The sequence below is a fragment of the Passer domesticus genome, chromosome 6, assembly GCF_036417665.1.
Source record: "Passer domesticus isolate bPasDom1 chromosome 6, bPasDom1.hap1, whole genome shotgun sequence".
Lineage (NCBI taxonomy): Eukaryota > Metazoa > Chordata > Aves > Passeriformes > Passeridae > Passer > Passer domesticus.
In genome coordinates this window covers 55,510,519-55,524,489 of record NC_087479.1, presented here as the reverse complement: position 1 = coordinate 55,524,489, position 13,971 = coordinate 55,510,519, and the positions used below count along the sequence as shown (strand labels likewise).

Genomic DNA, 13,971 nt, shown 5'->3' with positions numbered 1-13,971 from the left:
TTAATTCCTCTTTTGTAACAGCAGGGCCAGTAGCTGGTTAAAGTCACAGGAAAGATTCCCATTAACTTCAGTGGTCTGTGAATCAAGCTCTTGATATATATAGAAGGCCCCTGAAAACAGAGTTTTGTTTTTTAATGTATTGTCTCATTTGTTGAATAGCATGGCTGGCTGCCCAGTGTTATGGCAGTTCACAATGACTATTCTTCCCACCCATTCTCCTTCTCCTCCTTCCATTAATCAGTGATGGGTCAAATTCAAATGTTTTGGAAGTTCTGTCTGGTTTTGATGTGCCGGTACATAAAAATATCTACAAAGTGGTTATTAGGGTGCTTGGTGTGGCTGCATTTGTCCCGGGGAAACCTCCCCCTCCTCTCTGAGGGCAGCAGCCCATTTTGTGGCAAGGTTGGCAGCTCTACAAGGTCTTCTTTGAGGCAGGCTCCACTCCCTCTGCCCCAGTGGTACATCCATCATTTTTGGTTTTCCTTTCCAAAATGCTTTTCACAAAAGTCACTTCCTTGTTTCACATTACTCCACACTTTGTGAATTCAGACTGAGACATGCTGCGAACCAGATCCATATCTGGTGCAAATCAGCATCATCCTGCTGCTGTCAGTGGAACTGCAAAATTCTGTACCCATGGAGCATCTTGCTCATGAACTTTCTGCTCAAAGGGGCAGTTTTGGTGGAGTGAAAAAGGGTTTGTGTGTTTTGGGGAGAGATGTTGGCAGGAACCCCAAATTGCAAATCTCACCTAAACCCTAGGGTGTTGAACTTCCCAGATTTTGACATCTCTGTTCTGCCTAATGAGATTTTTTTTTTCTCTGAAAAAAAATTGTCCTTTTCTGGATACTAGAAATTGGTGCAAAGCAAAAAAGAAAAAATAAAAGAGGACCAGGCTGATGAGACGTCAATTAGTATCATAAAATAACCCTGTATAAAAAGATATTTTGCACTCCCTTTTCCTTATATAACCTACCACCCCAAGTACCTTTTAAAAAAAGTTCCTTAAAGTTTATTCAAGGATGCATTTTGGTTAGGTTTACAGTATTTGCCACTTGCTGGCCAAAAGTGACAGAAGGAATTTCAGTGTGCTGCTCTTACCATGGTGACACTGCCTTTAATTTAGAGTAAGTGATTATACATGTTTGACTGTCAAATCACTGCATGCAGCTTTTGTGGTCGGGGGCTTGTTTTATCAAAGAATTCTGCTGAACCTCTTCCAAACCAGAACTCCCATGTGTATAATTATATTGTATTTTCATTATATAAACTTTATTTTTAAGACAGAAAACATATGAAATTATTATGGGAATGTGCGTTCTACACGACAGCACCACGTACTTGTGGGAAGAGGGGTTTGTAACAGAAACCAAATGTTGCCATTAATATGCAGGTACAAGATACATCCTTGTGACTCAGGAAACTAAGAGTGGGATAGAGAAAACACAGGCAATTGAACTTCAGATTGAGAGAAAACCCTTATTTCATGTTAAATAGCACCTGATGCTCTCTGGAAGTAGATCTTAAGGACCCATAGCCTGCAGCTGAACAGTACTTGTATAATAAATTTAGGTTCTTCCAAAATAGCTTTCAAACTGATCCTTCAAAAAATTGTATTCCTTCATTAATGTATTTGGTGCAAACACTCCTCTATTTTGTTCTGGGACAACCCCTTTGGTGTTTTGCCAAAAAAAAATGTATATTTGGAGTTACATCTTTAGTTTAATTTCATTGTCTTCTCTCACAACCCAATGAGGACCTAATTCCAGTTTGAACAGGTACCACAGAGATCAACATTTTAGGAGATTGTCAACAGAATATTGTTTAAGGCAGGATCCAAAATTATATCCAGTAGCAAGGTCTGGCTGGGAGGGATAAACTGGGTAAGCTCTGAATAAGTTGCCATCACCTTCATGTCCACAGTCCATATTCATTCATATGGATTAATAGATTTTATTCTATTAACAAGGCTGTTAAGCTTTGTCCTCCTGTCATAAACAAGGAACTGAGTCACCACGTAGATTAAACAATTTACCAACTACATACTAAGCAAGTCCACATGATTCAGCACTTTAATTTCCCCTCTCCTGCACCCTTATCCCATTGCCCTAAATAATAAACTGTCCTCTATTTCAAATAATTTTGGTAGTTTCTTTCTGTCTGCCTCAGTAGCTTTTGCTTGACTAATAGTGGTCAATCCCCCACAGAAATCAAAGGGTATGTCTAAAGGGTATGTCATGAAAGCAAACCAATTCTTTTGTGTATATATATTATATTTATGGACATATATGCATACAGAGAGAAAGAGAGATGCACTAAGAGCAAACCAAAGCACACATCCATCATCAGAGCAATCTATGAGTCACCTAAGACAAATGCTAGCTCTTTCAAGGCAATCCTATACAATAGATCAGTAAACAATATCTTCAGTCTCTGGCTGGGAATTTACACCCAGTCATTTACAAGCCAAAAAATAGGTCAAAGAATAATGGTGATAACTTGCCTTATCATCAGGCAGGGTGTGTGACAAGCTGGCTTACATGGCCTCTGATTTTTCTGTTGGGGTGACAGCCCAGAAGTCATTGATTTCATCTCAGTGCTGCAAACCTGAATGGAAAATCAGAGACAGGTTTAAAAAAAAAAAACCACCTCTTATAATTATGTATAATTTATAAAGTAAGACATAACAAACTTTTAAAAGGACAGCAAATGCAGAATAATACCAGAGTTGAATGAACACAGGGCTTCTTAACCACCAGAGAAGCCACCTGAAGAGGGTTTTGCAGCTCAGTGTGACAAATTCCTGCACAGCATTCTCAAAGTCCCCAGCCTGAGCCACTCTGAGCTCAGCTGCTCTTGGGCAGAGAGAGCTGGGAGCTGGGGAATCGCTGCTGAGCAGTAACGTATGTTTTCATAATCTTCACTTTCAGGAATGTCCATTCAACATCCCAGCTATTGACCAGTTGATAAGGGTGCAGATGGAATGTTTTTTGCACATTTGGCAGCACACTGGGGTGAATCTGTTCCTGAAGTGTGTTTATGTTTGAGGGACTTTGCATGCAGGCTATCTCCTCAGCAGCATGTTAAACTCTGCTCTCCAAAGACAAGAGTGCAAGAGGCAGTGTGGAGGGGGAGAAGAATCCAAGAGGATGGAAACGCTGCAAGACACATTTCCTTTGGAACACCGAAACTGGATTTTCAAGATTTGAAGAGCCTTTCTCATTTAAAGGAAAAATAACAAACTCCAATAAACTTACCACAAACGATAGAGTTTGGGGAGTCTGGAGCTGTAAAACGAGACACCGTATTTTCAGCTGCCTCCACAATGAACATAACTTGACAGAACATCCTGTGTTCAAACACTGAATTCTCTCAAAATGTTTGCAGGTGATTTTTGCAATTTTCAGGACTCTCCTAATTTTACACCGTCTCCTTCCCTCTTTCCCTACCTGCATGTGGATGCTGACATGTGCTGTCACTTAAAATTTGTCTTTCACAGCCTGAGCAATCATTTTTGGTGCAAGGGAAGGGCTTGCCAGCATTCTGTGGCATGGCATTTAGGCTTGGCTCCCATTGTGTGCCTATTTCCACTGAAGTCAGTCAGTTCACATCAGGTATTCTGCAGACCCAGCACTGCAGTTTCTTATCATTTCTAGGGGGATTAGAGCTAGAAACTTAACCACTGGCTTGAAGACGACACAGAATTATCCCCGGATTTGCTGCCAAACTCATGTAAATATCTTCCAATATCGCTAACATCCAAGCTGCTTTTCTCGCTCCTCACACTCCCGCACCCCTCCGCACTTCCCGACCTTGGCAGGGACATTTCAGAAACAGCCACCCCAATGGTGCTCCCACTCCGGGAGAGGAAACGCTGGGTGGGAGGAGTCGCGGGAGGAACGGGGGAAGCGGAGCTGTTTCCACACCGTCCCAGGCTGCCCTTTGCAGCCGAGGGCTGGGAATGCCTTCGGGGCTCTGGGGCCAGCGGAGCCCCGAGGCTGCGCAGCCCAGGCGGGCAGGGAATGCGGCGGGCAGGGAATGCGGCTGCCTGCATCCCTCAGCACAGCTGATGCTGACAGCTCTGAGCTCTTGAAGGAGCTGAATGAGCCCAGGTCAGGCCAGAGGCAGCCCCCAGCATCCCTCCCTCCCTCCCTGCGCGACTCACTGAGACATGAAAGGCGCTGGACGCTCCTCAGCCGCGGCTGCTCCGTCACACGTCCCGTCAGCATTCCAAGACGTTTAGTTCCGAACTTTTCCATGGAGGCAGCGGCGGTGTTCCGTGGCTCTCGGGGCTTTGGGAATCCCAGGGCAGGCTGTCCGTGCGCTGGGATTGCTTTCGTGCGTCTCCACCTGCTGGCTGGCACTCCGCTGATTGCAGCCGCCCGCCGGGATGGCAGCGGAGCTCTGCCGGGAGCGGGCTCACCTGGGACACGCCGCTCGCCTCCGCAAGAGGATGGGCAGGCAGGAGAGAGCGTTTTCTTAATTCGGTAACGAGCGACGTCCTGCATGGCAGGTGACAGGGAGAAGGCCGCTGAGATTTTTCACGCCAAGCTTTTGAGCTTCTGGAGGCTCACTTGAGAAGATTTTTTGGGGGGGGAAGGAATTCATCAAGTGTGGAACCATCAGCGTTTTATTTCCCTACCAAAACCAGATGCTAAGAATGTTGACGTGCTTTCATTGACACAGTGAAGGAGGGAAATTGTTTATTAATATCTGGAAGCATGAGCATTCTGGGGCCCACAACTTAGTTGCTGTGTGGTTAGAAAGCAGTTACTTAGCAAATACAGGCAGGCAGCTGTTTCAAATGGAAAGGAATAGAAATGATTAATGACTTCTATGCTTTAAAGAAATGAACCCACAGGATTTCTTCTACTGTGCTGTCCCACTTGGCCATTTCTGTCATGTGCCCTGGGACTTCCTTTGGAAGTTTTCAATGGTCTGTCGTGAACTACTCTTTAGAAACTTACTGGACCAGATCTGGAGCCAGACAGATGCCAGCTGTGGATGTGACCCATTTGTACGTACATTTACAGACTCTGAGCACAGACTATCAACACTTGATATTCCATGAACTTTGTCCTGCAGCAGCAATAGTGTGTCCTGCTTTCAGGCACTGCAGTGATGAGCACAGTATCGACTCCTGTTTAGAGCAGGATCAGTGTCACCTTTTCCCTCTTGCAGCTGCATTTTATCCGGGCTATATTGTGCAACGGAGCAGGCAAGGGGCACTCTCAGGAACCCAGACAATACAAGGAATGAGCCTTTCCTTTGTTAGCCATGTCAGATATCAACATGGATTATTGGTATTTCACCAGCTCCTGCACTTCCAGCAGTGGCTTGTTTTTATCTTTATCACTCTGCCTTACTCTGGGTCTTAGCTCTTCTCTGTGTGGCATCACAAGGTAGAAAAGGCTAAAAAAGGGATGAGGAAGAGAAAGAGGAATATGGAGAAAAGAAAAAGGAAGGGTATACAAAACAGATAATATTTTCACTAAACCATTCACAGTGAATCATCCAGCCAATTTTATTATGTTACTTATCAGGGAGAGTAAGTTCTGCCCTGACTTGACTTAATGGAATTATTTTTAATTTACTTCTGTTCAAAATGGTACATTCCTTGGTCCACTAATGGTTCTGTTGCCATATTTTTCATTGAGTACATGTTCAGAAATGTGAATGTTTGCTCTTCCAAGGTATTATCCCCTGTCAAAATGCTATGGCTAAGCACTGAAAACAGGATAGATACTACAGAAGGTGGTAAGGTGCCTGTTGCATATCTGTATGATTAAACACATTCAAGAACATTTATTACATACCCATACAGGCAACAGTCCAGGCAGGTCCAGTATATTCTGTTTTTGTTAGCACCAGAGGTATGACTAAATCAGCTGGCTGTGTGACCTCAAACCCACCCAGTAGTTTAAAAGGTTTAATGCATCCTGAATGTGCCTAATAACTTGGCTAAGCACAGGCAGACAGCTGAAGGGGGTTCTCACAGATTAGTCTAAGACCCAGCAGCACTGGAAGATGATATTTCCTTGTCTACGAGGATATCGCTCTCAGGTCATCGCTTCAGCACAGGAAGTTATCTGCAACCTGGGGCAACAATGTGCACCAGGACACAATTAGCCTGCTGTCTGATGATATTTAAGAATTAGCCACACAAGGCTTTCTTACAAAGTTGTCAGAAAAGCTCAACTGATTATTTTAACTAAGCCTGTTTAAAATACCTGAATAAAATGATGCACAACAAAAGCAACTTTTGCACGTTTGAACTGCAGGCTTCCTTTACATCATTTATTTTTGGTGTAGGAATAAAGACCAGTTAAGTGAGTGGTGTTTCTCTTTCTATATTTCTCTGGAGATATCTGTCAGGTACCCAGGTGAATTAGCACTGATGCCATTCAGAGCTCACAGCAGAAGGATGAGCTTTATACATGTGGGTACCTCAAATCACACATGGAGGTATAAATTCAGCTCCATGTTTCAGTCCACTTTGCTGAAAGCAGAAGTTGCTCCAATAGCCTGAATCTTCTTTCACAGGCTATTTTTGAAACTGATATAACTCAGGCAGGAAGTGTGAGTGTGTGTATCTGTGCTGCTGAACACCACATGAGGGCCAGATCTGTTTTCTGAAGTCCATTCTTGCTCCTGGTTTTGCTTAGTTGTTTTTTTGTTGTTGGTTTTGGTTTGGTTTTGGTTTTTTTTAACTGCAAAATACTTCCTGAAAACTTATCCCTGGTAATCCTAGAGGGTTTAATAACAAGGTCTTATTCCTAACTGGATCATCTAGCTGTTGCACATATGGATAAATTTCTGTCTTGTTTTCCTGGCCCCTTTTATCTTGCAGTATTTAGTCTGTGCTCTCAGTTGACACTGTCTCAGTTACCACAGTATTTTACTGCCACATTAAAAATTCTTTTAAAATAGTGCTCAGTTGAAGATCTCTCCATAGTACAGCATTTCTGCCCTCCATGAAAAAAGCATATTCAAAAATAGGCTGTGAATTTCATGATTTGTTGTTATTATTATTTTATGTTCTTCTCCAGAGCATGTTGATGCTGAGAGAATGTCAGGCAGGTAGAGGAGTCACCATTTGCAAGCAGATCCTACATCAGTGGATGTCCTCAGGCCTCAGAGTTGCATTGCCAGTGAGGAAATACTGATTTTGAACGTTTTCACCAGGAATGCCCCAGTTAGTGTTTTTGTTTTGAAAATGATAATGTAAGAAAATGATTGCCTGCAAATTCTCTGCCAGTCTCTAAGTATAAAAAGGTGGGTGGTTTGCTCTTTCTGTTAAATGTGAGAGGCTGGCAGGTGATTGCCCACAGTGAAACCCCAAGGGGGGCTCAAGTGGTGCCACCATTTCCCAGGCTGGTGGCACCTCATCCAGGCACAAGGCCTTTTTTATCCCTCTTCTTTCTGTCCTGCAAGCTGAGGCTTGTGAGCACCAGGGGAGAAGCAAGCTTTAGTCTAGCAGCTCACACCAAAGTAACTTACTTCCCTGGCTGGAACAAGGAGGAACTGTGGAAGGAATTGCAGCTCTCTGAGTCATACTTCCTCCTTGGAGTTTCTCTTGGAGTGGTGCAGCCCTGCACCATGCCTTAGGCTGACAATAGAATCAAGCTTGTCCATCACAAAGTGGTAGAGAAAAAGAAAGACAGTGAGGCACTGGGTTATCATACCCTCAAATTTCCCAACTGCAGCTCTAAATATAGCCAAACATGTAAAAATCTGTTTCTGGAAACAGTACAACTATTTAGCTCCCAACTCTTCAAACAACATACACAAAAAAAAAAAATTTAAAAAGCACCACCCGAAAACCAAAACCCAAACCCCAAAAAGCCCCACCAGTTCTCTCCCAACCAAAATTCTGTGTGTGGAGCCATGTTAAGCACATTCTGATCTCCAGCCAGCAAGTGAAAAATTCCCAAATGCCACACCTATCCAGGGTGTGACTAGAGACTATCAACTAGTTTATATTTGCACTTTGATATAGAGCACATGCTTAATATCCTATGGTGTATCCTTGGAAAAAAAATAGCAACAAGTTTCAACACAGAAATGGTGTTAGATTAGGAGGCCAGAATAAATAAGAGCCAATGAGTTGTACAATGACTTGAGGTAGCATATAAGATCTCATCTTAAAAAATAACATGAGGGCAGTACGTTGTAGATGAAACACATAATGAAAAAAACATTCCAAACTCCTCATTTGGGAATAGATTACAAATAAAATAGGTTCAGGCATGCCAAGTGTAAAATCTTTGATATGGAAATGCAGTAATGGTTAAATGGAATGGGCTGAAAATCTATTTATCAACAGTGTGTAATGCCTACTTGGATCGTCCCATGAGAAAAGCAAATAAGGAGTAGTAGGAGAATATACAGACAGTGTTAAAAAGTTTACTTACCTCCTGCTTTCAAATCTCATGACATAGCCCTTCACCTGGACTGGAGATTTTGAGAAGTTACAAAGTTGGTATTAGACCACATCTCAAAGAATTCAGGAAATATGCCCTGAGACCCAGATTTTTGGGATTCACCCACTATGTTCAGGGCATTTAAAAGGACCTGGTCTCTTGACAATGAAAAGGAGCCCTCTGGCACCAGGCCCCCCATGAGCAGCATTCCCAAAGCCTCGACCCAGGCCAGGGGGCTCCACAAGGTTGTCATTGATGGAAACGTGGCTGTGAGAGGGACCAGCAGCCCGTGCTCCGAGTGACACCACCCGACTTCAAGGGGCTCCTTCCTGTCACTGCTACCTCGGGATCCTTTCCCTTTGTGTCCCTTTGTGCTGGCCCTCTGCTCCATTATTGCCAATGGGCATGTAAGTCATTACTGCGCCTGACATGTGAATCACAAATGTGAGTGCCATGGAAATTAAACTCCCTGACCTGCTCGCATTTTTCTCTTTGATGTCAGCCTGAATAGGCATTTTTGACTGGAACATAGTTTTAATTTTGAGAGCTGGCAAGGCAACCACAACCTTTTCTACAAGGGAGAATTCTTTGTTGTTCTTCCTGAATTGCTTTCCTAAAGAAAGAGTGTCTCAGCGAGTAGCACTGAAGAAGGCCCAGATCGTGTTTGCACTGCTTTCAAACACAGGAAGCAGAAAACAGCTCCTGTGTTCCTGTTCAAACGCACAGCCCCAAGCTGCACCAGCCTGAGCAAGTTGCATAATTTCCATTCATATGACAGGGGGCTGAAAATGGAAAGTATCTCTCATTCATGGCTGAGGACTCCTCTTTGCAATGGCACCCTGGGTTTAGGGCTATCATGGCCATGCACAACTCGCGGGGCAGCTGCGTGCTCCAGCTCTGAGCACCTCACCACTGGCACAGGCAGAGGTGTTGGGACCTGAAGGAATTTGCAAGGGATCCAGGACCAGTATTAGATTTCCCTTTGAAATCAAGCACTGTTTTGCTGAAAACACTGCAGCGGTGCCTGTTTTGAAACTGCAGTTTCCCACCTCGCTCTCACTGACCTGTTTGAAAGAATAAAACTGGAAGGGTTTCCAAGATGGATGACACTGGGGCCAGGAATCAAAACCTCACTTGTATCTCTAAAGGCTTTTCCATGGTTGGAAACCTCGTTCTTGCTTCAGAGGACTATTTTTTTCTTCACTCTCTCAGCCAGGAGGCCATCTTTGTCTTCAGTTCACAGTATGGTTCTTACAGCTGCAGGATTTCAGGTAGATAAATATTCCAAAACCAGGAAATAAGCACGTATTCAAATATATATCCATGCTACCCAAAGAAAATTTTGTTTCAGACATGTGGTTATCTGGGAAAAAAATATTGTTTGATGCACTGTTCTCTAATTTGTCAGTTGGACCTTTCCTAGAACTTTCAGCCTGGCAAAGAGGCAGAAAATAATTTTATGGCCAGGAAGATGGCATGGACATTGACTTGTTGAAGTTCCAGATGGACTCAATGATTCACATAAAGTCATATTTTATAGCTAAACGGCTGGAAACAGAAATCTTCATTACAGAATCATTACAAATACCTCCATAGTTAAGATTACAAAAAGAATAGACTATTTGTTTCAAGACAATTTTTCAAACCTCCTCAGACCCAAACAATAATTGATTGACTGCAAAATGAATCTATCAATGTCTGGAACACAAATCTGAGGTTAAGGAATAGTACTTTTGAAACCTCAGATTTTCAGCTTTCTTCTCAGGTTTGTTCTCTGCAGAAAAGGGGGAAAAGAAACTTTGAGAACCGTGCACTGCTTTTCCGGAGAAGATGAAATTCTATATTAAATTAAAGCCATCACCATTTTATCATTGATTTTGAAAGAACCGAGGCTGAGAGACAGTAGAGGGAGAAAAGCTAAAGGTCTGTAACACTGGAAGATGCCACTATAAAATTTACAAAACACATTTGCTCCCCTTGCAGTGAGACTTGCCAAGATTTCTCGGCATAGCTGATTTCCAAGTGTACACAAAGGAGGCAAAGCTGGACTCCCAGTTTTAAGGAAGCGTATGCAGGAGCTCTTGAACCAAGTGAAAGCAGTCAGCAGAGATGTGGGAGCTCATGGATTTGTGCATTTGACGCCTTGAAATTTTGCAGAAGAAACATAATTTTAATAGGGAGCAGAGGTGTGTTTCGCTCTGGTGAAGTGGACAGGACACAGGCTCATCAAAGACCTCAGAAACCAAAACCTCCTGTTGCACTTGAAAAGAGTAGTAATGTAATGTAAAGAAACAAGAGTCCAGAGCTGTCTTATGCCTGAGCAGCCTCCTGGATAAAAAAAAAAAACAAAAGGAGTTTTTGCTGGAGAAAGGGTGGGCAGATCCATGAAGTGGATACTGATGTTCCCCATTTGCTTCTCATTCCTGCCAAATAATTCTTATACAGTGTTGGGCAAGACAATTCAATTTCTCTGGGCCAGATTTTCTGACATAGAGGCAATAAAGAATGATTTCTGTCCCCAGTCCTTTGTTCCTTTTGTCTATATGAGCAGCAAGCTGTTCAGAATCAGGATTGTATCTTACTGGATATATTTTCAGTGCTTAGCATAGATGTCTCTCAGTCTCAGATGTGACCTCTAGGCACCATAGTACTACAAAATTAATTACCTGAGCTTGTGTGTTTATGTAGCTAATTGTAATAACTTCAGTCGGGATACTGGATATAATTTTAGCTCAGTGTAAATCAGTTCATATTCATTGATTGGCCTGTCTCTCCAAGCCTATTGCTCGTGAAAATATTGGTTCACAAGCAGGTTGTCAACATGCACAAGGACCTTTCTATTGTTTGGGGCTTTTTTTTTTTTTCCCCTGTGAAATGAGCAGGTGAGGATGCCTTACTGCCTGAAAGACTTAGGACATATTTCAAATATACCTGATGCTAATCAATTTGCGAAGATGTAGAAGGGTATAACACAACTAAAAAACTTCAGGAAGAATGCCTGAATTGCTGGATGGTATGTTGAATGTGTGCTGAATCACCTCCACAGAGGGATCCTCCTGTGCCTTACCGGCACAAAACCACACTTTATTATCCCGAAGAAAATTGGGTCAAAGTGCAAAGCAACCATTCAGCACCCAATGAAGCCAAGCAGAATTATTTCCTTGGTGACAAGAAGCATAAGGATTTTGAAGACCTTCCCTGTGGCTGCTGGGCACTTTCTCTGAGTCCTGAGCATCATCAGACTCAGTTGTGGTTTTGTGTCTTAAGAAGTGCTTAGCCCCTTGCAGTTTTCACTCCTGACATGCATCTAACTTTTCTGTCTAGTTCAGAAGGATCACTGAAATGTTTAATCAGAGAGCGCTTGACATTAGCACTGTTTTCCAGAATGCTGCCTGTTAAGCTGAAAGAATACAGAAGCTGATTATCTTCCAGAGCAAATTATCATCATGATTAACAGTAGATTTATCACACGGTTGGTTCCTCACAGCATTCCAATTATGATGTTGCATCAGACTCACTTCTTTAAAAAAGAAAAGTAATGGATTTGGATTTTCCTCTCCAACAGTGTTCAGCAACCTACAAGTTCCACAGAGACATCAGAAGGTTTTGAGAGTAAATGAAACCTTTTTTTCGGTGTGGTTGCCTTTGTAATAACAGTCTTCTTATTTGTTGGATACTTATGTAACATAAGATGAAAAGACATTTTATAGCCTTTTGGCAAGAGGACTGAAAATTAACAGCATACCTGTGGCTGCCCTAAGCCAGGGAGGGAGTCATTTTCAGGCCATGGGAAAACTGCAGGTTTGCATCCTTCCCTTCTCCCGACTTACCGGCATTCAGTATTTCCACAGACTTGTTCTCCATGCATCACTGTCGTGCACAAAAAGAGAAATTAAGTAATTGGTTCTGATGCAAGAGCAGGAGACCGAGGTGGCAAGAGACAACTGTCACCCATCAGCGTTTCCCCGAAGAATGTGGTGGTTTAACTCATCCCTTCGTGCTGCATTTTGATGTTAAGTCTCTGATTACCTCTGGCAGCAAAGCCCAGCAGAGGCAGCACATCCAGAGGGAGGAATCGTCACCATCCCGGTGGCTTTATGGGCCATATCCTGCAGGCAGGCAGACTCCCCCTGAATCCAAGGCATGTTTTACAAAACAATCAATGGCTTTTCGCACCGACTCCCTCTCAGTGTGCGGAAAGGAAAACCACAAAAAGATAATGATCTGGGGTTTGATCTCAGCCATACCGGGCTGACAGTAGGGTAATCCCATTGACTCCAGCTGATTTATTCCAAATGACTTTCACAGGCTTTGGGCTGGGCCTTTAAACAAATGTAAACTTGATCAGAACCAAGCCCAATCACATTCATGCCCATTCTTGCTTTGAATATTTGTCTTCCATAGTTTTCACCTGGAACCCGAATGACCTCAGCGCAAAGCTTCCTTATTTAACATTAAGTTGACAACTATTTTCAAACAAGTTAATTACTGTCATTATGAAAGCGAGGCGCTTTTAATCCTCAAAGCAGCGATGCTGGGGGGTACACTTTCCTGCACATTCCCATTGATTACAAACAAATAGATCCGTCAGAGCTGCGGGTCCCAAAGAGATGCAGGTGTGGGTGGAGCAGACTGTGGCCCGCAAAACCAGCCAGGCTCCTGGAAAAATCTTTGGGATACTGGCGTGCCCTGGGCTCTGGTGATGCTGCTGTTGAGATCTGTGCTGGCATTTGGGAGGCCCTCAGCTCTGGACAGATAAAGACAGGGTTCAGAAGGGTGACTGAAGCTGGCAGCCCCATTAGATCAGAAAGTGACTCACTATTGAGCGAGCCCTGTCAAGCAAGATAAACACAATTTTGGTTGTTAGCTAATATATTTTTGTTTGTGTTCCCAGTGCATCCAAGGCATTGATTGCATTGCAGTCTAGCACGCTGGCAGTAAGTACATGCTGCCACAATGCTCTTTGCTCTGGAAGGAGAACATTTGTGAATACAATGGTTGTATTTGTCTGTCAATATTACATCACTGCTGACGTACCCTGCACCAGCTCTCTGAGTGGAATAATATTTTTGAGTTTCCAGGAGTTAAGTTATGGAAAGGCAATATATAAGCTGAACAGCATTTAAGTAACTAGAATTCTCATCTAAGAAGCACTTCTACTATCTGTCACCTTCATCTGCCAGCCCTTCCTTCCTGCATCTCTGTGACTAAAGTTTTGTGGCTTGATAGAGTGAAGCTTTGGACTTTGATCTAAGAAAGCAGGCTTGACAGGGGTTGTTTTAAAGATGCATTGTAGGATGCTTCTACACCTCCACTGCTGAACTTTATCAATGCAAGCAGGTCTCAGGGGTGCTCAGCACCTCCTGAAAGAATACCAGCTATGCATTTGGGTTATTTCTGCACGTTGTACTTCCTCTCAGTTTGTTTTTTTAGTTTTGTTTAGCATTCACTTAGACTTCAGGATGGCTATTTATGGAAATTTAAAATTTTCATGATCAAGAAAGCAGTTTGCAATTAGAATGAGCAGAAACCTGTGGTTTTGAGAGCA

The 13,971-nt window shown here is 43.0% G+C and overlaps 2 long non-coding RNA genes across 3 annotated transcripts in view; both read right to left on the bottom strand.

The window, feature by feature from the left end:
• Window positions 1-4,405, bottom strand: part of LOC135303793 (uncharacterized) — a 64,872-nt gene extending 60,467 nt beyond the window's left edge. The window contains exons 1-2 of one of the 2 annotated variants that reach the window (XR_010365173.1): window positions 4,166-4,405; window positions 2,500-2,607 (exon numbers count right to left, since the gene is read on the bottom strand). This is a non-coding gene — a long non-coding RNA (uncharacterized LOC135303793). The remainder of the gene's footprint in view (window positions 1-2,499; window positions 2,608-4,165) is intronic. The other variant, XR_010365172.1, reaches the window with a different exon arrangement.
• Window positions 4,406-4,603: 198 nt separating this feature from the next.
• LOC135303794 (uncharacterized) lies at window positions 4,604-13,033 on the bottom strand. The gene is made up of 3 exons (XR_010365174.1): window positions 12,254-13,033; window positions 8,415-8,454; window positions 4,604-7,626 (listed from the first exon to the last, which is right to left on the bottom strand). It is a non-coding gene; the product is annotated as an uncharacterized LOC135303794 (long non-coding RNA).
• Between the last annotated feature and the right edge of the window lie 938 nt (window positions 13,034-13,971).